Raw genomic sequence first — 23,088 nt, 5'->3', positions numbered from 1 at the left:
CATTGCAAAATGATTGTGAAAACTGTCCTGAATCATGTTTAAAGTGTTTATTTGGTGACTCTTACAGGTTCAGCGGCAGGAATGGAGGTGGAATAAAACTTTTAAAAAATTCTTCGTAATTCAATGAATTGGTTGTTCAACAAATTGATTTTTCAGTGACTTAACTGTCATTGTTTTTGGCTTTTAGCTCTGTGATCATTCTCTGAATTGGCTTTGGTGACCTAGGCAGCTGCAGTTTTCCCAAATGAACTGGGTAATGTCATCTAAAGATAAATTGTACTACCCACTCCTCCATGTGAAAATGGCAGCAATTTTAAAATATTTTCTGTTTTTCAATGCAACATGTTTTTCTACTCAGGTTATTTAAAAATACTTCTAAATTTCCAAATGCATGTCTTTTTGTAAAGTTACCCTTTTAAAAACTTTTTTTGCCTTGTAGTCAGAAAATGTAGTATGTGATGTTGACCTTAATGGAATTGCTAAGACTTGTTTTGTGGCCAAGTATGCAATAAATGTTGTTAATGTTCCATGTTTACTTCAAAAGAATACCTGAATAAAAGGGGGAAATGGAAAGGACAAATGAGGTTATATGGCTATGAGTCTCCAAAAAGAGCCAGGAGGTTATCAGAGGGGTCCCCCTTATGCACACCTGAGCAGAGTCCCAGAGACAGATAAAGTAGATACAACCCCAGGTATTGGTTCTTCTGAGGGCTGCAGAGACCCACAGTTTCTATGGTCATGGCAGATGGAGTTCAGTGCCATGTCAGTTGGTCCTTCTTTGGAATTTGTGTTTCTGTGTGATGGAGTGGGACTCAGATGTGATCTTTGTCCACAATCCTCTTCTGTTAATTTTACTGGAACTGTTGTTGGTGCTGGGGTTTAATATATACCCAGGGGACCTGAATCTCTGGACTGACCATGTAATAGCCAGGCCCTGAGCCTCAACAGACTTCAGCTCCTACACTCTGGTTTACTGGACTTACCCCACTCAGCTAACATGGAGGTGAAGAAGGTCAACCACCACACCCGGGAGCCAAGAGTGCCTACAACTGAAAGCAGGAGAACTGCATCCAGTATCCATGCGGAATCTAAGCCCCCTCTTGATATAGATGTGGAGTGGACACAACCATTCCAAGGTCCACAGGATGGAGGAATAGAGTATGGATTAGAGTGAACTTACTGATATTCTATTCATGAACTACTGTGATTAGTAATCGAAGAAAATGTGACATTGGTGTGGAGAAAGTAGCCATGGTCGCTGCTGGGGGTAGGGAGTGGGAGGAAGAGATGAGATGTGGGGGCGTTTTCAGGACTTGGAGTTGTTCTGGGTGGTGCTGCAGGGACAGTTACTGGACATTGTATGTCCTCCCATGGCCCACTAGGTGGACTGTGGGAGAGTGTGGGCTATCATGTGGACCATTGACCATGAGGTGCAGCGGGGCTCAGAGATGTATTCACCAAATGCAATGAATGTCTCATGATAATGGAGAAGATTGTTGTTATGGGGAGAAGGGTGGGGTGAGGGGTTGGGGGGTATATGGGAACCTCATATTTTTTGAATATAATATTTTAAAAAATAAAGACAAAAAATATTAAAAAAAAGAATATGTATTCTCTAATGTTGGTTATAGGGATCTATTCTTTATCTTATCATTTTTTGTCTAACCTCAGTAATTTGTCATTTCTCAGAGAGATGTGGTAAAATCTCCTGTGTAAAGTGTGCATTTAATTTCTTGTGTTTTTTTAGATTTATTTTATTTTTATTTTATTTATTCCACACTCCCCCCCCACCACCACCTGCCCTCACTTTGTGTTTCTGTGTCCATTTGCTGCTTGTTCTGTGTCTGCTTGTCCTCTCTTAAGCCACCTCAGCTCCCTGGTCTGCTGTGTCTCTCAACTGCCTCTCCTCCAGGTCTCCCTTTGTTGTGTCATCTTGTTCTGCCAGCTCAGCTCAAATCTGGGGTAGACAGGAACCTAATCACTTGAGCCACATCTGCTTCCTTCTCCTTGTGTTTCTGATAAGTTTTGCTTTTTATTTTTTGAGACTATCTGCATACGAGTTTAGAATTGTTACATTTTCCTGGAGACTTGTTCATTTTATTATGAAGAACATTTTTTATCCCTAATACTTTTAAAAACAGCTTTATTGAGATATAGTTCATGTGACATACAATCCACCAATTTAAAGTATACAATTTAATGGTTTATAGTATATTCACAGATATATGCAACCATCTGCAAATAAATTTTAGAACATTTTCATCACTCAAAAAGAGACCCTTTAGCTATTGCCCCACGTGCATTTAAGAAGAATGTTGAGTTGGTGTGTTCTAGAGATAACTGTTTGGTCTAGTTAGCTTATAGTGTTGTTCAAGTCTCCTCTTTCTTTGTTGATCTTCTGCCAAGTTGTTCTATCCTTTATTGGAAGTGGGGTATGGAAGTCTCTGACTATTATTGTTGAATTATCTATTTTCTCCCTTTGTTTTCTGTCAGTTTTTGCTTGGTATATTTTAGCACACTGTTATCAGATGTATATATGTTTTTACATCTTCCTGATGGGTTGGCCCTTTTATCTATAAAATGTCACTTTTTATCTCTAGTAGCATTTTTCTGTTTTAAAGTCTTTTTAATCTGATATTTGTATAACTACTTCAGCTTTCTTGTGGTTGCTATTTTCATGATATATATTTTTTCCATCCTTTTACTTTGAATATATTTGTATTTTTTAATATAAAGTATGTCTCGTGTGGATAGTATGTAGTTGGATTCTGTTTTTTATCCAGTGGATACTCTGTGCTTCCTGATTGGATTGTTTGATTCATCCACATTTAATATTATTTTTTATATAGTTAGATTTACATCTGCCAGTTTGATTTTTTAATTATATGTATCATATCTTATTTGTTCCTCTATTCTTCCTTTACTGCTTTCTTTTGCAATAAGTGAATATTTTCTAATGAAGCATTTAAGTTTCTTTAATGATTTTTTTCATTGTATTTTTTTTACTTCTTTTTTTAGTCGTTTCTCTAGGGCTTATCTTATACATCTTAATTTATCAGAATTAGCTTCAGATTTATCCCAGCTTAATTCTGGAAAGAGTTGGAAATGTTACTCCTGTATAGCTCCATTCCCCTTTTCCCTTTTTGTGACTTAATAGTTATACACATAACATCTACTAATGTTACAAACTCAACAATTCCTTGTTATAATTATTACTTTACCTTCTGCAGTCATTTCCTTAGCCCAATTCAGCTTTGCTCCTACACACCTTCTTTGTGCTATTATTGGCAAATATGTTACAAATAATCACATTTCTATGTGCTTTAGGCCCCAAAATACATTAATACCTACAATGGCTTTATTTTTTTTAGAATAGCTGTAAGTTTATTAACACATTAACAATATTTAGCCTTCCAATCTATGAATATGGAGTGTCCTTCCATTTATTTATGTCTTCTTTCCTTTCTCTTGCAATGTTTTGTAGTTTCCCATGAACAAGCCCTTTGCTTTTATGGTTAAATTTATTCCTAGATATTTTATTCTTTTATTATAAATGCAATTTTTTCTTGATTTCTTTTTCACAATGTTCATTATTATTGTATAGAAACTCTATGGATTTTTGCATGTTGATTTTTTTAAAAAAATATTTATTTATTATTATTTTTTAATTACATTAAAAAAATATATGAGGTCCCATTCAACCCCACCGCCCCCGCCCCCCACTCCCCCCACAGCAACACTCTCTCCCATCATCGTGATACATCCATTGCACCTGGTAAGTTCATCTCTGAGCATCACTGCACCCCATAGTCAATGGTCCACATCATAGCCCAGACTCTCTCACGTTCCATCCAGTGGGCCCTGGGGGGATCTACAGTGTCCCGTAATTGTCCGTGAGGCACTATCCAGGACAACTCCACGTCCTGAAAACGCCTCCACATCTCATCTCTTCCTCCCGTTCCCCACACCCCGCAGCCCCCATGGCTACCGTTCCCACACCCATTTCACATTTCCTCTGTGGACATTGGATTGGTTGTGTCCATTGCACACCTATGTCAAGTGAGGGTTTAGATTCCACATGGGTACTGGATGCACTCTTCCCGCTTCTAGTTGTAGACACTCTAGGCTCCATGTTGTGGTGGTTGACCTTCTTCAACTCCATGTTAGCTGAGTGGAGTAAGTCCAATAAGTCAAAGTGTAGGAGCTGAAGTCTGTTGAGGCTCTGGGCCTGGGTATCATATTATCAGTCCAGAGATTCAAATCCCCTACATATATCTTAAACTCAGCACCAACTACAATTCCAATAAAGTAGCATGCAAGTCTTGTGAAAAGAGATCCCCTCTGAATCCATTTCCATCACGCAGAAACACCAGCTCCAAAGAAGGGCCATCTGTCATGGCAGTGAACCCCTTCTGCCATGACCATAGAACCCGTGGGTCTCTTTATCCCTCAAAAGAACTAATACCTGGGGTTGTATCTACCTTATCTGTCTCTTAGACTCTGTTCAGTTGTACATAGGGGTATTCCTTCTGACAACCTCCAGACTCTTTTTTAGAGACTCACAGCCTTATAATCTCATTTCTCCTTTCCATTTCCCCCTTACATTAGGTCAAACCGCTTCCCGAAGTCATGTTATTATATGTAGACAGGTATATTCTGCTGTTCCGCATTGAATCTTTAATTCAAGGTCATTTTCTAGTTGCTTCTTCAGCTGGTATGTGGTAGTGATCCCTCGGTGCCAGGGAGGCTCATCCCCGGGTGTCGTGTCCCACGCTGGGGGGAATGCATCACATCTACACGCTGAGTTTGGCTGTGAGAGTGGCCACATTTGAGTAACATGAAGGCTGTCAGGAGGAAACCCCCAGGCACAATGCTACTCTAGGCCTTGTTCTTATTGCAGGTGCATAGGCTCAAAAGTGTAGCCATTAATATCAAGAGCCCACTGTTGGGCCCTCCTTCCTTCCTGGTTCTTGCCATTGCACCTGGAGGATTGCCGCTGCTCTCCCAGGGCCCACAACAGTGACCCCCCGGCCAGGAGCCCAGTACCCCCCCAGCTGTTGTTTTTAATTGTTTCCACTATGAGTATATATAGACATTACCATATACCCTGGGCATATGCCCTGTATAACTCCCTGTCAACCATATATATCCTGTCAATAACATCCCATATCAGTATTCCTCCGCTGCCATTGTTGAACCACTCTGTGATCCAAAACTTCCCGTAAAGTGAATCCCAACATAATGTCAGCTTCAGAGGAGTCTTAGATCACCAAAATTCATATATACAATATACAGTATTTCCCCAGATCCACCATAAAACCTTTTCCCTTCCACAGCAATAATCTTTTAACTTATTCATATCATATTTCCTGAAACTGATGTACAGATTCCGAAACTATAGTTTTCAAACAAGGTAACATTTGTGCTTACTATGTGGTCCATACTTTAGGTTGTACAGTTTTCTAAATTTTTTAGTTATCCTATGTTTTGTCTTATGGTTTTCATTATTAGTCTGTCGTCCCCTATATGTTTTTGGTGTAATATTAGCTGTTTTATATTCATTCTCGTGTACTCTCACATAACTCCTCTTTTGCCCCCTTATTTAACCTTTGTTCTATCCATTGCACGTCCATTTTCCCCTCCCCTTAGGGCCCACAACGCCTGCCAATCTAATGCCCTGGGAGCCGTCCTTTCTCACGAGAGATACAGTTCTCTCTATTCGACGGCATTAGTCTTCCCCAGGATATGGGTCCACCCCACCCAATGGTAGAACCCACCTTGGCAAAATGAGCCTTCAGCTATTCCCTCCGGAGTCCGTCCCGCATCAGACCATACCCCCTGAGCATCCTAACCAGGTGACCCTCCTATTTATACTTTGATACGTTTTACTCAACATTTAGTTCTCAACGAACTTCTGGCACTCTCCCATGTTTGTATGTTGCCCCTCCCTCCCACCTATTTCTTGGACCATATTACCCCTCTTCCCATCCCCAGCCCCCTCAAGCCCAGAAAACCCCACCCGAAGGTAACCCCTTGCCCCCATTTTGTCCCTTCTTTGTGCTCATACTTACCCCCAGCTCATCCCAGATTCCACCCCTACAGACATTAACTCACATCCTTCCTCCACCCCCCGATTTCCAGTAAGCCACTTTTCCAGACTCTAGCTCTCTGAGGCAGTTAACTTATTTCATATCATTGAGGTCATATAGTATTTGTCCTTCAATGCCTGGGTTGCTTCACTCAACATAAGATTCTCAAGGTTCATCCATGTTATCACGTGCGATTGTAGTGTATTGGTTCTTACAGCTGAGTAGTATTCCATTGTGTGTATATACCACATTTTATTGATCCACTCATCTGTTGATGGACTTTTGGATTGATTCCAACTTTTGGCGATGGTGAACAATGCTGCTATGAACATTGGTGTACATATATCGGTTTGTGTCCTTGTTTTCAGATCTGATGGGTATATACCCACCAGTGGTATTGCTGGGTCATATGGCAAATCTATGGATAATTTTTTGAGAAACTGCCAAACTGTCCTCCAGAATGGTTGGATCCTTCTGCATTCCCACCAGCAATGGATGAGTGTTCCCCTTTCTTCACATCCTCTCCAGCATTTGTATTCTACTGTTTTTTTCATGGCTGCCAATCTTATGGGAGTAAGATGGTATCTCATTGTAGTTTTGATTTGCATTTCCCTGATAGCTAGGGATTTGGAGCATTTTTTCATGTGCTTTTTAGCCATTTGTATTTCTTCTTTGGAGAAGTGTCTGTTTAAATCTTTTTCCCATTTTTTAAATGGGTTGTTTATCTTTTTGTTTTCGAGATATATGAGTTCTTTATATATGCAAGTTATAAGTCTCTTATCAGATATATGGTTGCCAAATATTTTCTCCCATTGTGTGGGTTCCCTTTTTACTTTCTTGACAAACTTCTTTGAGGTGCAGAAGGCTTTAATTTTGAGGTAGTCCCATTTATCTATTTGTTCTTTTGCTGCTCGTGCTTTTGGTGTGATATTCATGAAGCCATTTCCTATTACAAGGTCCTGTAGATGTTTCCCTACACTGCTTTCTAAGGTCTTTATGGTCTTGGCTCTTATATTTAGGTCTTTGATCCATCTTGAGTTGATCTTTGTACAAGGTGTGAGATGGTAATCCTCTTTCATTCTTCTACATATAGCTATCCAGTTCTCCAGGCACCATTTGTTGAATAGGCCATTCTCTCCCAGTTGAGAGGGTTTGGTGGCTTTATCGAATATTATATGGCTATATACATGAGGTTCTATATCTGAACTTTCAATTCGATTCCATTGGTCTGTGTGTCTCTCCTTATGCCAGTACCATGCTGTTTTCACTACTGTAGCTTTGTAGTATGTTTTGAAGTCAGGAAGTGTGATTCCTCCTATTTCGTTTTTCTTTTTCAATATGTCTTTGGCTATTCGGGGCCTCTTTTTATTCCAAATAAATTTCATAATTAGTTTTTCTAGTTCCTTAAAGAAGGCTGTGTTGATTTTTATTGGGATTGCATTGAATGTGTAGATCAGTTTTGGTAGGATAGACATCTTAATAATATTCAGTCTTCCTATCCATGAACAGGGAATATTCTTCCATTTATTTAGGTCTTCTTTGATTTCCTTGAACAATCTTGTATAGTTCTCGATGTATAAGTTTTTTACCTCTTTAGTTAAATTTATTCCTAGGTATTTGATTTTTTTATTTACTATTGTGAATGGTATTTGTTTCTTGATTTCCTCCTGATCTGGCTCATTATTGGTGTATAGAAATGCTACTGATTTTTGCGCATTGATCTTATAACCTGCGACTTTGCTAAACTCATTTATGAGTTCTAGGAGCTTTGTTGAAGATCTCTCAGGGTTTTCTATATATAGGATCATGTCATCTGCAAATAATGAAATTTTGACTTCTTCCCTTCCAATTTGAATGCCTTTTATATCTGGTTCTTGTCTCAGTGCTCGAGCCAGTACTTCCAAGACAATGTTAAATAGGAGCGGAGACAATGGGCATCCTTGTCTTGTTCCTGATTTTAGAGGGAAGGATTTCAGGACTTTGCCATTGTAAACAATGTTGGCTTTAGGTTTTTCATATATACTCTTTATCATGTTCAAAAAGTTTCCTTGTATTCCGATCTTTTGGAGTGTTTTTATCAGAAAGGGGTGCTGTATTTTGTCAAATGCCTTTTCTGCATCTATAGATATAATCATGTGGTTTTTTTCTCTCAATCTGTTTATATGGTGTATTACATTGATTGATTTTCTTATGTTGAACCATCCTTGCATACCTGGGATAAATCCCACTTGGTCATGGTGTATAATTCGTTTAATGTGTTGTTGAATACGATTAGCAAGTATTTTGTTAAGTATTTTTGCGTCTAGATTCATTAGAGAAATTGGTCTGTAATTTTCCTTTCTTGTGGTGTCTTTGTTTGGCTTTGGTACTAGGGTAATGTTGGCATCATAGAAGGAATTAGGCAGTGTTCCTTCTGTTTCGATTTTTTGGAATAGTTTCAACAGGATTGGTGTTAGTTCTTTCCGGAATGTTTTGTAGAATTCACCTGTGAAGCCATCTGGCCCTGGGCTCTTCTTAGTTGGGAGATTTTTAATGACTGATTCTATCTCTTTGCTTGTGATTGGTTTGTTAAGATCATCAATTTCTTCTTTCGTCAGTATGGGCTGCTTATGTATTTCTAGGAATTTGTCCATTTCCTCTAAATTGTCATTTTTGTTGGAATATAGTTTTTCAAAGTATCCTCTTATGATAGTCTTTATTTCTGTGGGGTCAGTGGTGATATCACCTTTCTCATTTCTTATTTTGTGTATTTGCATCTTTTCTCTTTTTTTCTTTGTTAGTCTCGCTAAAGGTTTGTCAATTTTGTTGATCTTCTCAAAAAACCAGCTCTTGGTCTTGTTTATTTTTTCAAGTGCTTTCTTATTTTCTATTTCATTTAGTTCTGCTCTTATCTTTGTTATTTCCTTCCTTCTTCTTCCTGTTGGGTTACTTTGTTGTTGTTTTTCTAATTCCTTCAAATGTGCAGTTAATTCTTCAATTTCTGCTCTTTCTTCTTTTTTGATATATGAATTTATGGCTATAAATTTCCCTCTCAGTACCGCTTTTGCTGCATCCCATAAATTTTGGTATGTTGTGTTATCATTATCATTTGTTTCAAGGTAGTCATTGATTTCTTTTGAGATTTCCTCTTTGACCCACTGTTTTTCTAAGAGTGTGCTGTTTAATTTCCAAATTGTCGTGTGAAGTCTGGGTCTCTGTCCCTTGCAAATTTCCAGCTTGACTCCACTGTGGTCAGAGATATTGTTTTGTATGATTTCGATCTTTCTGAATTCATTAAGCCTTTCTTTGTGGCCTAGCATATGGTCAATCTTGGAGAATGTTCCATGTGCGCTTGAGAAAAATGTATATCCTGCTGTGTTTGGGTGTAATGATCTATATATGTCTATTAGATCTAGCTCTTCTAATATACTGTTCAAATGTTTTGTTTCTTTAGTGATTCTCTTTTGAGATGTTCTGTCCAGAGTTGATAGTGGTGTATTAAAATCCCCCACTATAATTGTAGATGCATCTATTCTTTCACTTAGTTTTTCCAGCGTTTGCCTCACATATTTAGAGGCGCCCTTGTTAGGAGCATAAATATTTATGATTGTTCGATCTTCTTGACAAATTGTCCCTTTCACTAAAATATAGTATCCTTCTTTGTCTCTCACAATTGTTTCGCATTTAAAGTCTATTTTGTCTGATATTAATATAGCTACTCCTGCCTTTTTTTGGTTGTTGTTTGCTTGTATGATTGTTTTCCAGCCATTCACTTTCAACCTCCATAAGTCTCTGCATCTAAGATGTGTCTCTTGTAGGCAGCATATAGATGGGTCGTATTTCCTTATCCAGTGTCCCAGTCTGAATCTTTTGATAGGTGAGTTTAATCCGTTGACATTCAGTGTTATTACGTTTAGAGAGTTATTTATGGTAGCCATATTTTGGTTGGATTTGTGTTTGTTATATTTTGTTTGTATTATTTTATTTTCCCCTTCTATTTTTGTCTTTCTTGTTGCTTTTACACTCTCCTCCATCTCTGACTGTCCTGTTTTTTCCTTTCTTCCTGCAGAATTCCCTTAAGAATTTCTTGAAGGGGAGGTTTCTTGTTGATATACTCTTTCAGTTTCTGTTTATCTGTGAATATTTTGAACTCTCCATCATTTTTGAATGCTAGTTTAGCTGGATAGAGTATTCTTGGTTGGAGATTTTTTTCCTTTAGTACCTTGACTATATCATACCACTGCCTTCTTGCCTCCATCGTTTCAGATGAGAAATCAGCACTTAATCTTATGGAGTTTCCCTTGTATGTGATGGTTTTCTTTTCTCTTGCTGCTTTTAGAATTTTTTCTTTGTCTTGAGCATTGGATAATTTGACAAGTATATGTCTTGGGGTGGGCCTGTTGGGGTTTATGACCAGTGGAGTGCGCTGTGCTTCTTGGATATGTACATCTGTCTCTTTCAGTAGATTTGGGAAGTTTTCATTCATTATTTCCTGCAACACTCCTTCTGACCCCTTTCCCTTCTCTTCTCCTTCTGGAATGCCTATAATACGTATGTTTGAGCGTTTTGCGTTATCATTCAGGTCCCTAAGTCCTATCTGGATTTTTTCTACCTTTTTATTGACCACTTCTACTATCTGTTTGATTTCCAATGCACTGTCTTCCACATCACTAATTCTTTGCTCTGCCTCTTCTAGTCTACTGATATTTGCTGCAAGTGTATTTTTGATTTCTTGAATTGTGGTGTTCATTTCCATCATATCTGTTATTTTTTTGCGCATGTCTGCAATTTCCCCTCCAAGTGTTGTCTTCACGCTGTTAACCTCTTTCATTACTTCATCAAATTTGTCGGTGATAAATGTTCTGAGATCTTTCATTGCTTGTGCGAAGTCCTGCCCCCCTTCCTGATTTTCAGTTTGTTGATTGGATTCAGCCATGTTTTCCTGATTACTGGTTTGGTTTGTAGATTTTTGTTGCTGTCTTGTCAACATTTTTTCTTGACGGGTTTAATCAGTTCCTTAGCTTCTTTGTCTAGTCTTGGAGATTAATTAGCTGTTGTTTTTGCGTAAGTGTTATATCTTCTCTTTGTCACTTTGTTCTTCTTATTCCAATTTCTTATTGCTAGTTAAGCTCACTTTAAAGGAAAGTATTAGTGCTGGGGAAAGTCAATTGTGTAAGGAAGGAGAAAGTGTGAAGTAGTATTGGTGATATATGTTTACAAAGCAACAATATGAGTTCTGGGAGGATGGAGGTTAGATCATGTAAATTGTGTAGAGTTATAGTAGTAGGAAAGTACCTATAATGAGGTAGACGACTGAATATGGGAGGAATGTGGTACCTACTAAGAGGCTATTGTTTTCGTGAGAGAGGGAAAGAGAAAAGAAAGGTAATAGTTTCAGGGACGAATACCAGATGGAAAACTAAACAAAGGTATTAGAAATTAAGAGTTAGACACTTTGTGGATCAAAGAAAGGGAGATGGAATATAGGAGAGATAGCAGATGGTGGAGGATATCAAGTTGTATTGTATCAAGTTGTATTGTTAAGGTAAAATAGTATAAGAAGAATATTGGGGACAAGAAAGAGAGGATTGAAAAAAAAAAAGAACAACAAGAACAACAAGAACAACAAAAAATAAAAAATAAAAAAAAAATTAAAAAAAACAAAAAACAAAGAACAGAAACCCCGCCGCCAGGCTTGGTTGGGCTCAGCTGGGCTCCGGTCCCCCGCCCGCCGCCCGCCGCGGTGCTAGCTGCCTCGGCTCCGCCTACCCAAGGAGGGAGTCCTCCACACGTAGCTGGGATCTCCGTGTATATTTCACAGATGGATCCTCTCTGTTACCTTCCCTCCAAATCGATGTCCAGACACCTCCGGACCAGGAAAAATCCCGAAACAGCCGGTCCCAAAGAGTCTCCGACGCCTCCCAGCCGATTCCCCCCAGGAGCTAGTAACCGGGAAGTTCACTCAGCCGCCATCTTGCCTCCCCCTCCTGAAAAGTCCCAAATTATATCTTATAGACCAGTCCTTTCCGTTACCTTCCCATCAAATCGATGTCCAGACACTTCCTGCCCTGAAAAAATCCTGAAAAAGCCTGGTCCCGGAGAACCTCCAGCGGTGCCCAGCTGCCTCTTCCCAGGAGAGACGGCAAGGCAAGCTCACTCAGCCACCATCTTCTTGATCTTTTTTTTAACTTTATTTTTAAAGGATTTTTAGATTACAGAAAAGTTACATAAAAAATATAGGGGATTCCCATATACTCCACACCCTCTCCCTCTCATATTTTCCCCTATTAATAACATCTTACATTAATGTGGTACACTTGTTAAAATTGAGGAACAAATATTGAAGCATTGCTACTAACCATGGTCTCTAGTTTACATTATGTTTTATATTTTGCACTGTAAAATTTTATAGGTTTTGACAAAATGTATTATGGACTGTATCTGTCCTTGCAAAATCGTGCAGAACAATTCCAATGTCCCCAAAATGCCCTATGTTCCATCTGTTCTTCCCTCCCCCCACCCAGGACGTCTGATAACCACTATCTTTATATCAATGTTAAAAGTTTTACAATTACTACAATAATAATTAGTCTACTTTGGTCCATATTGCATTCTTCCATTATGCTTGTTCAGTCCTCAATCTTGAGGATTTTAGGATGGTGATGCCTGCTCTACTTCAGATTGAGAGGGAGCTTAGATCTTATGGGCAGATGGAAGGCACTGTTTTGCTTACAGTTGTAGATAATCTTTGCTTTTCGGGATGGGGTTTTAGCAGTTTGATATAGTTATGAATTCTAAAAATAGATATTGGATTATGTTTGTAAACTGGTCTATACCTGAACATGATTAAATTATGTTTAGGGCTTTGATTGGGTCACATCAGTAGGGTGTTGATTCCCCATGCCTTGGTGGGTGGGGACTCACAGATAAAAGACATGGCAAAGGACAGAGTTGAAGATTTTGATGTTGAAGTTTTGATGTTGAGGTTTTGATGTTGGAGTTTTGATGTTGGAGTTTGTTGCTGGAGTCTTGAGCTGGAGTCCTGGGAAGTAAGCTCACAGAGGAAAGAGAAGCAAGCCTGAGAAGAGAGAAACCCAGGAAGCCTGAACCCTAGCAGACATTGGCAGCCAACTTGCTCCGACACAGAGACTTTGGTGAGCGAAGTAATTTATGTTTTATGTCCTGGTATCTGTAAGGTCCTACCCCAAATAAATACCCTTTGTAAAAGCCAGCAGACTTCTGGTATTTTGCATCAGCAACCCTTTGGCTGAATAATACATCATCCTTTTGTTAATTGTTGTGGGTGAGTCTAATGATCTGGAGAGTAGGTGTTGGCTGCAACTCTGCTGAGATTCAGCACTCAACCAGCATATGAACAGACAGAAGATTTAAGATTCTGGGACATATATTTAATGGGTATAGTGGTAATTATAGTTTCAAATAAAAGGTGTGGAAGAATCATGTGTAGGGAAATTATAAATGAGACTAATTCTGTTACATTGGGGAAATAGGTTGTCATATATTCCAAGGTAAGGACCACTAATGGGGTGCTGATTTCATGATGTTGTATGCATTGCCTAGAGTGTCCAGATGTTTATAGATCCCTTGGGAGCACCCCTCTTTGAGGCTTTTTTTAACTATGGCAGTTGGTAGTATCCACCGGAGATGTGTATAAATGTAACCTTTGGAATGACCTCCTGACTCATTTTGAAATCTCTTAGTCATAAAACCTCTTTTGTATTTAATGTTTCCCCTTTTGGTCGAGGTCTTTTTCCAAATGAATTGCTGGTTGGAGCTTGGTATTAATCCCTGGGTGCCAGGGAGGCTCATCCCTAGGAGTCATGCCCCATGATAGGGGGAATGTTGTGAGTTTTTTTTTTTTTTTTCTGAGTTGGACTTAGAAAGAGGCCACATTTGAGTAATGAGGAGGTTTTCAGGAAGTAACTCTTAGGCAATAGGTATTATTAGGCTATGTTTCAATTTTACAAGAATAAGGTTCATAAGTACAAGCATTAATATTGAAGACTTGGTGTATTGGTCTGTTTAATTTTATAGGCACTGCCTATATATTCTAGATATTCTTGCCACTCTATTAGAGAATATAGCAGGACTCCCCAGGATGGGAGTGTAATATTTTGTTGGCTATTGTATGGGTCTCCACTCACTGAGAAAACACCCTATGACCACATGAATTTATTCAAATTCCATAGAGGCATACCCCAGGTGCACCCTTCCCCATCCATTCCCCCACCACCAATACCCTTGCATCAGTGATCCTCCCCTGCCATAGCTGGCAAAAGAACATTCCCAATGTAGCTTTGTAGGATGTTTTAGAATCAGTGGTGTGATTCCTCCAATTTTGTTTTTCTTTTTCAAGATGTTTGTGGCTATTCAGGGCCCCTTACCCTTCCAAATAATTGATAATTGGTTTTTCCAGTTCAGTAAAAAATGCTGTTGTAGCTTTTATTGGAATTCTTTTGATCTGTAAGTCAATTTGGGTAGGATGGACATCTTAATGATATTTAGTTTTCTAATCCATGAACATAGAATATTCTTCCATTTATTTAGGTCTTCTTTGATTTCCTTTAGCAATGTTGTGTAGTTTTCTGTGTACAAGTCCTTTACATCCTAGATAGGTTTATTCCTCGATATTTGGTCTATAGTTTTCTTTTCTTGTAGTGTCTTTATGTGGCTTTGGTATTAGGGTAATGTTGGCATCATAGTGTGTGTTAGGCAATGTTCCCTCCTCTTCAATTTTTTGGAAGAGTTTGAGCAGGATTGGTATTAGTTTTTCCTGGAATGATTGGTAGAATTCACTCATGAAGCCATTTGTCCTGGTCTTATTTTGGTTGGGAGGTTTTTGATGACGAATTCAATCTCATTACTTGTGATTGGTCTGTTGAGTTCTTCTATTTTTTATTTCATCAGTGTAGGTTTCCTGTGTGTTTCTAGAAATTCATCCATTTCATCTAAATTGTCCATTTTCTTAGCATGCAATTTTTCAAAGTATTCTCTTATGATACTCTTTATTTCTGTGGGGTCAGTGGTTATATCGCCTCTCTCATTTCTGATTTTGTTTATTTGCATCTTCTGCCTTTTTTCTGTGTTAGTCTAGCTAAGGGTTTGTCAATTTTATTAATCTCAAAGAAACAACTTTTGGTTTTGTTAATTATTTCTAATGTTTTTTATTCTCGTTTTCACTTAATTCTCCTTTAATATTTGTTATTTCTTTCCTTCTGCTTGCTTTGGGATTTGTTTGTTCTTTTTTCTAGTTCCTCCAGGTGTGTAGTTAGATATTTCATTCTAGCTATTTCTTCTTTTATAATGTAGGCATTTAGGGCTATAAATTTCCCAGCACTGATTTATCTGCATCCCTTACATTTTGATATGCTGTGTTCTCAATTTCATTCATTTGTAGTTAGTTACTGGTTTATCTTGCAGTTTCCTCCTTGATTCACTGATTGCTTAAGACTGTGATTTTTTTAAGTGGCATGTGTAATATATAGTGATTTTCCCTTCTGTCCCTTGATATTGTGAATTCATTGAACTCAAGGATTACTTATTCCATCTTATATAACCAAAGATGGCAAAAATATAGATTTTCAACAACTATTTTAGAACAAAGATAGTAGAAACCAGGATGCTAAAAGTAAGAACAAAAAATATGACTTTAAAGTTCATTATTTTTATTATAATATCCATTTAAAAAACAAAACTTGTGTATTCTGTTACATCATTTTTACAGGAGGTCTATTTTTTCCCCATTAGAAAGCAAAGACTACTTGCTTTCTTGTTAAGGGCTATTAAAGCTGATTTTAAAAAAAACCAAACCTAGAGTAACTATGAATGTGTTATTTCTGTTAGAATTTTAAGAAGGGCAAAATAAAAAGCTTGCTTTTGTTTAAGTTTCCTTCAGATGAAATGGACATCTTTTTTAACAGTTTCATTCATATACCGTAAAATTCATTTAAATTGAGCAATCAATGGCTCTTGGTTTAATCACATAGTTGTGCATTCATCACCACAGTCAATTTGAGAATATTCTCATTTCTCCATAAAGAAAAATCCCATATTGCATATTGATCTTGTATCCCACCACATTGATGAATTTGTTTAGTAGCTCCTGTAACTTCATGGTGGATATTTCAGGCTTTTCTAAATATAGGATCATGTCATCTACAAATATGGAGAGTTTGATTACTTCCTTTCCAATTTATATATGCCCTTTCTTCCTTTTTCTTGCTTAATTGTTGTGGTTAGAACATCCAGTACAATGTTGAATTACAGTGGTTACAGTGGGCATCCTTGTTTTGTTCCTGATCTTAGACGGAAAACTTTACATCTTTTACTATTGAGTGTGATGTTAGTGGTGAGTTTTTCATATATTCCCTTTATCATGTTGAGGAAGTTTCTTCTATTCCAGGTTTTCTAAATGATTTTTTATCAAGAAGCAGTTCTGATTATGTCAAATACCTTTATTGTATCAACTGAGGTGATCATGTGTTTTTTTCCCCCTTTGATCCATTAATGTGGTGCATTACTACTAATTGATTTTCTTATGTTGAACCACCCTTGCATAGCTGGGGTAAATCCCACTTGATCATGGTGTATAATTCTTTTAATGTGCTGTAGGATTAGGATTGCTAGTATTTGGTTGAGGATTTTTACATCTATATTCATCAGGATATTGGTCTGTAATTTTCGTTGCTTGTAATATCTTTATGTGGGTTTGATATTAGGGTGATTTTGGCCTTCTAGGATGAATTAGGAAGTGTTCCTCCTCATATATTTTGGAAGAGTTTGAGCAGGATTGGTTTTAATTTTTCTTTGAATGTTTGGTAGAATTCACCTGTGAGGCCATCTGGTCCTGGGTTTTTCTCTGCTGGGAGGTATTGATTACTAATCCAATCTCTATACTTAACTATTGATCTGTCAAGATCTCCTGTTTCTGGGAAGTGGGTGTAGTTCAGTGGTTTGAGTGCCTGCTTCCCATGTAGGAGGGCCTGGGTTTAATCCCTGGTAACTCCTAAAAACAAAAAAAAAAATTCTACTATTTCTTTTGAGTTGGTGCAAGTAGTTTGTGTTCTTCTAATAATTTGTTCATTTCATCTAGGTTGTCTAATTTGTTGGCATACAGCAGTTCAAAATATCCTTGTATGATCCTTTTTATTTCTGTGGAGTTGGTAGTAATGGACCCCTTTCATTATTGATTTTAATTATTTGCACCCTATCTCTTTTCTTTGTCAGTCTAGCTAAAGGTTTGTCAATTTTATTGATCTTCTCAAAGAAACTACTTTTGGTTTTGTTGATTCTAGTATTTTTTCTATATTTCTTTATCTCAGCTCCAATCTGAGTTATTTTTTTTCCTTCTGCTCACTTTGAGTTTAGTTTGTGCTTCTTTTTCCTCTAGTTGTGACATTGTCTCTGATTTGAGATCTCTTTTTTAAAAATTAATTTATTGAAGTATATTACTCCTATATAAACATACATAAACAATAAGTGTATAGTAATAGTTGTGAACTTTAAAAAAAAATATATATAACATCATATAGGACTCTCATAACTTACCCTACCACCAATAACTTACATTGTTGTTAAACCTTTTTAAACTAACGATTAAAGAGGATTGTCAAAATATTACTACTAACCAAAATATTTTCCCCCAACCAACCCTATTATTATTATCTTTATGTCTTTTATATATGCACATACATAAACAATTAAGTGAATAGTAAAAGTTGTGAACTTTCAAAGCAATCATGTATATTATCATCCAGGGTCCCATACATCAGCTCTCTACCAACACCTTGCATTGTTGTGAGATGTTTGTTACAAATTATAAAAGAATATTGCCAAAATCTTATTACTAATCATAGCCCTTATCTTACATTTGGTGTGTTTTTCCCCCAACCCACCCTATTATTATTTTTTAAATATATTTTTTATGACAGAGTTGTAAACTTATAAAACATCATGTAAACATGTGCAGAATTCCCAAACGGCACCCTTCCATCAACACACCACACTGTGGTGGAACCTTTGCTACGCATAGTATCATCTGATTGTTACTATGTCCATAGTGTACATTTGGCTCACATTTTCCATACTGCATCATTATCAACACAGTACTTCTTTCACATAGATGCAACAATATTATATTATTACTGCTAACCACAGTCCATAGGTCACTCCAGCTGTATTTTTCCCATGCTTCTCCACATTCCCAACACGTTGCAGTAGTGATATAGATTTGCTCAAGCTCAGAAAGAATGCTCTTACATCTGTACCATCAACCACAATTCTCATCCACCTCTTGATTTACTGTGCTATTCAGTCCCTAGATTATTCTCTAGCATTCTGTCAATTGACATTTACATACCTAGACTACCATTTTCAGTCACATCCCCATTTATAAACTAGCTGTTATTCACTGTGTGTTACCACCCACTCTGTACATTTCCACACTTTTACAGTAAAGCTAATTGAAACTTTTCCATACATTAAACATCAGTAGTCCATCTCAGTCCTCCTCTTATCTCCTTTAAGAATCCATCATCTACCACCAGGTCTTGAAGATATTTGCCTACAATTTCTTCTAGAAGTTTTATGGTTCTTGCTTTTATGTTTAGGTTTTTGATCCATTTTGAGTTAATTTTTGGATAAGGTGTGAGATAGGAGTCCTCTTTCCTTCTTTTGGCTATGGATGTCCAATTCTTTCAGCACAATTTGATGAATGGACTGTTCTGCCTGAGATGTGTGGGTTTGACAGGCTAGTCAAAAATCACTTGACCATACATGTGAGGGTCTGTTTCTGAACCATCAACTTGGTTCCATTGGTCTATGTGTCTGTTTTTATGCCAGTTCCATGCTGTTTTTACCACTATTGCTAGGTAATATGATTTAAAATCTGGTGATGAGGGTTCGCTTTTTCCTTTGTATGATGTTTCTGGCTATTCAGGACCCTTTACCCTTCCAAATAAATTTGATGATCATGTTTTTAATTTTTTTTTTAATGCTGGTGGAAATTTTATTGGAGTTGCATTTTATCTGTTTATCAATTTGTAGAATTGGCATCTTAATGATGTTTAGTCTTCTAATTCATGAGCATGGAATGTTCTTCCAGTTATTTAGGTCTTTTTAAATTTCTTTTAACATTGAGTTGCAGTTTTCTGAATACAAGTGCTTTACATCATTGGTTAAGTTTATTCCTGACTATTTCAGTTTTATCTGTCATATTTTGTTTTCACCACTCTTTCGACAATTTGGGTTACTTTTATTGATATAATCTTCATTTCTAGACTCTCTTCCTGGCCTCTCTGTTCTGTCTTTTCTTTTCAGGCTTTAGCACATCCTTTAATATTTCCTGAAAATCTTGTCTCTTGCTTAGAAATTTTCTATGTTTCTGTTTATCTGTGAATATTTTAATCTTGCCCTCATTTTTGAAAGACAGTCTTGCTGGATATAAAATTCTTGGTTGAAAGTTTTTTTCTTGTAATATCTTAAATATATCAGACCACTGTCTTCTTGCCTCCATGGTTTCTAGTGAGACATCAGCACTTAATCTTATTGGGTATCCCTTATATGTTATGCAGTGCTTTTCTCTTGCTGTTCTCAGAATTCTCTCTTTGTCTTTGGCATTTGACATTCTGATGTGTGTATGTCTTGGAGTTGGTCTATTCAGATTTTTTTGGATAGAAGTACATTGTCCTTCTTGGACATGGATATCTATGTCCTTCAATAGGGTTGGGAAATTTTCTACCATTAATGTTTTCAAATATTCCTTCTGCCCCTTTTCTCTTCTCCTTCTGAGAGACCCATGACCCATATGTTTGCACACCTTTTGCTGTCATTTAGTTCCCTGAAACTTTGTTTAATTTTTTCCATTCTTTCTTCATCTGTTCTTTTGTATGTTCACTTTCAGAGGCCATTTCTTCAAGTTCACCAGTTCTTTCTTCTGCCTCCTCAAATCTGCTATTATATGATTCCAATGTTTTAAAAATTTCATTCATTGCACCTTTCATTCCCATAAGATCTGCTATTATTCTGTGTATTCTTTCAAATTCTTCTTTGTGCTCATCCAGTGTCCTCTGAATATCCTTAATCTCTTTAGCCATCTCATTGAATTTATAAAAAAGAAATTTGTTTGAACATCTATGATTACTTGTCACAACTTCTTTATGTCTTTTGGAGGCTTATCTTGTTCCTTTAACTGGGCCACAGCTTCCTGTTTCTTGGTGTGGCTTGTAATTTTTTGTTGATATCTTGGCATCTGGATTACTAGAGTATTTATTCTGGGGCTTCCTGTCCTTTCTCCCTTGCTGGTTGTGCAGTAGGAGCCAAGGTTGTAATTGGTGCTATAAGCTGTGAAGACTCAAGCTGCCCTCATTGCCCCAGGGACCAATGAAGCTTCTCCCAACTTTCTCCTTTGCCAGGGGGATAGGGACAGTCACAGCTGTGTGGAATAGTCCAAGAAATGCAGGCCTAGACTGTAGTTGCTCAGAGAGACCAATGAAGCTTCATGCCTTTCTCCCTTGCCTGGAGCAGGAATGGAGCTGCAGGTATGGGCAGCAACCTATGCAGTGCAGGTCCAAGATGACCACAGTTGCCCTGGTAGATTTCTAATTTTCAGTCTATGCCAGCCAAAGGTATCTGCAGTTACCTGGATAGGCTGGTGCAGGGCCTGCCAGCCTCCTCCTTGCCAGAGGCAGGGCTGAAGCCTAGTCTAGGGCTGCTGGCAGATCTGGGTGAAAGAAACTGTTTCCTACCATCACTGTGATTTTTGTCCTGGCTTCCTCTCAGGCTGGGGTGGAGTCAAAATGGCAGCCACTAGCCTCTTTCTGACTTGGGCAGATTTTCACCCCAGATGTTCCCAAGGTTATATCTTAGTCAGCTGAATCTACCAATTAGTAGCCAAAATCGGCAGCCAACCATCTCCTCCTCCCCTATTTTTGGGAAATGGAGCTTCCAATTCCAGCCACAGAATAGCTCCTGGGGTGGTTCATTTTGCCAGAGTAGGATAATCATGGTCTCCACAGCTTGGCCAGTAATTTCCTGGAGAGGCTGGCACAGGTCCCTGCAGCTTCCTCCCTGCTGGAGGTGGCACTGGAGCCTAGGACAGAGCTGCAATCTGATCTGGATGGAAAGAAGCCGGTCCCTACCAGCACTGTGATTTTCAGTCCACCCTGCTTTCCCTCGTACCGGGTACAGAGTTAGGATGGCAGCTCCTGGCTTCTTTCTGACTTGGACAGGCTCAAACTTTAGCTGTTCTCAGGATTATACTTTAGCCCCTTGAATTTACTCATCAGTAACTGAAGTTGGTGCCCAACTGTCTCTTCTTCCCCTGTTTTTGGGAAGTGAAGCTTTTAATCCAGTCATGGAACAGCTCCTGAGGCGGCTTGTGCCTCCAGTGGAGGATGGGCACCGGCCTCTGTGACATGGAGCCCTCTACTTACTAGCCTTCTCTGCAGATGGACAGGCTCCTCCTTCCATTCCTTCAAGGATGTGGCAGGATCCTTTTCTGGCTTCCTCGAGCCCCCAAACTGGTGCTTCAGCCAGCTCCATATAGCTCTGGGTGTTTACGAACTGCCCTGTAGCAGGAGGTGACTAGGAGCTCCTTACTCCACTGCCGTCTTGCTGGTTCCCCTCTCTTCTTTTTTAATTTAAGCATTTAGAATTATAAATTTGCTTGTCTTCACTACTCTTGCTGCATCTGTAGCCGTTTGATATGGTTATGAATTCCAAAAATAGATACTGGTTAATGTCTGTAATCTGGTCTGTACCTGGGCTTGATGAGTTTGATTAGGGCTTTGATTGGGCCATGCCATTAGGGTGTGGAGTCCCTGCACCTTGGCGGGTGGGAACTCACAGATAAAAGGCATGGCAAAGGACAGAGTTGAGGGTTCTTAATGTTGAGGTTTTAATGTTGGAGTTTGATGCTGAAGTCTTAAGCTAGATCCCTGGGGAAAGAGACAGAGCCATTCTCCTGATAGTCTACAGCTGACTTTGTGGAGGGAGGCAAAGCCTAGAAAGCCTCATAGTCTACAGCTAACCTTGTGGAGAAAACAGGGAGCTAAGCCTAGAGGAAACCAGAAAGCCCAAAACCTTGTAGACGTTGGCAGCCATCTTGCTCCAACACATGAAAATAAACTTTGGTGAGGGAAGTAACTTATCCTTTATGGCCTGGTATCAGTAAGCTCCTACCCCAAATAAATACCCTTTAAAAAAAAACAACCAATTTCTGGTATTTTGCATCAGCACCCCTTTGGCTGACTAATACAGCTTCCCATAAGTTTTGCTATGTTGTATTTTCCTGTTCCTTTGCCTTGAGATATTTCCTAATTTCCCTTGTGATTTCTTTTTTGACCCATTGGTTGTTCAAGAGCATGATGTTCAATTTCCACATATTTATGAATTTTCCAGTTCTCTCTCTCTTACTGATTTCTAGTTTCATTCCATTTCAGCCAGAATGATACATTTTATGGTATCAATATTTCTAAATTTATTTATTTTTCTTTTGTGATCTCCTAACGTATGGTCTATCCTATAGAATGATCCATGGGCACTAGAGAGGAATGTGTGTTCTTCTCTCCTGCTGGGTAAAGTGTTCTATATATGTCTGTTAGGTCTAGTTGAGTTATCTTATCATTTAAATCCTCTGCTCCCTTATTGGTATGCTGTCTAGATGGTCTATCCATTACAGAAAATGATGTATTAAAATGTCCTACTATTAATGCAGCACCATCTATTTCTCCCTTCAAATATGTCAATATTTGCTTCATATATTGGCATTCTGCTATTAGGCACATATATATTTGTAATTGCTCTGTCTTCTTGTGAACCAACCCTGTTACCAGCATATTGTAACCTTCTTTGTTCCTCATAACAGTTTTTATTTTATATTAGCATAGCCACCCCAGACCTCTTTTGATTACTATTACATGGTGTATTTTTCCCCATCCTTTCACTTTCAACCTCCCTGTGTCTTTGAATTTGAGTATCTTATAAACAGCATATAATTAGG

At 38.2% G+C, this 23,088-nt stretch overlaps 1 long non-coding RNA gene across 1 annotated transcript in view; it reads left to right on the top strand.

Annotated features, from left to right (window-relative positions):
* LOC131278550 (uncharacterized) overlaps positions 1–23,088 on the top strand; it is a 202,091-nt gene that overhangs the window by 1,434 nt on the left and 177,569 nt on the right. The window lies entirely within an intron of this gene.

This window comes from Dasypus novemcinctus, chromosome 5, assembly GCF_030445035.2.
Source record: "Dasypus novemcinctus isolate mDasNov1 chromosome 5, mDasNov1.1.hap2, whole genome shotgun sequence".
Lineage (NCBI taxonomy): Eukaryota > Metazoa > Chordata > Mammalia > Cingulata > Dasypodidae > Dasypus > Dasypus novemcinctus.
The sequence above is the reverse complement of the archived record's forward strand: the minus strand, read 5'-3'. Positions and strand labels throughout refer to the sequence as shown.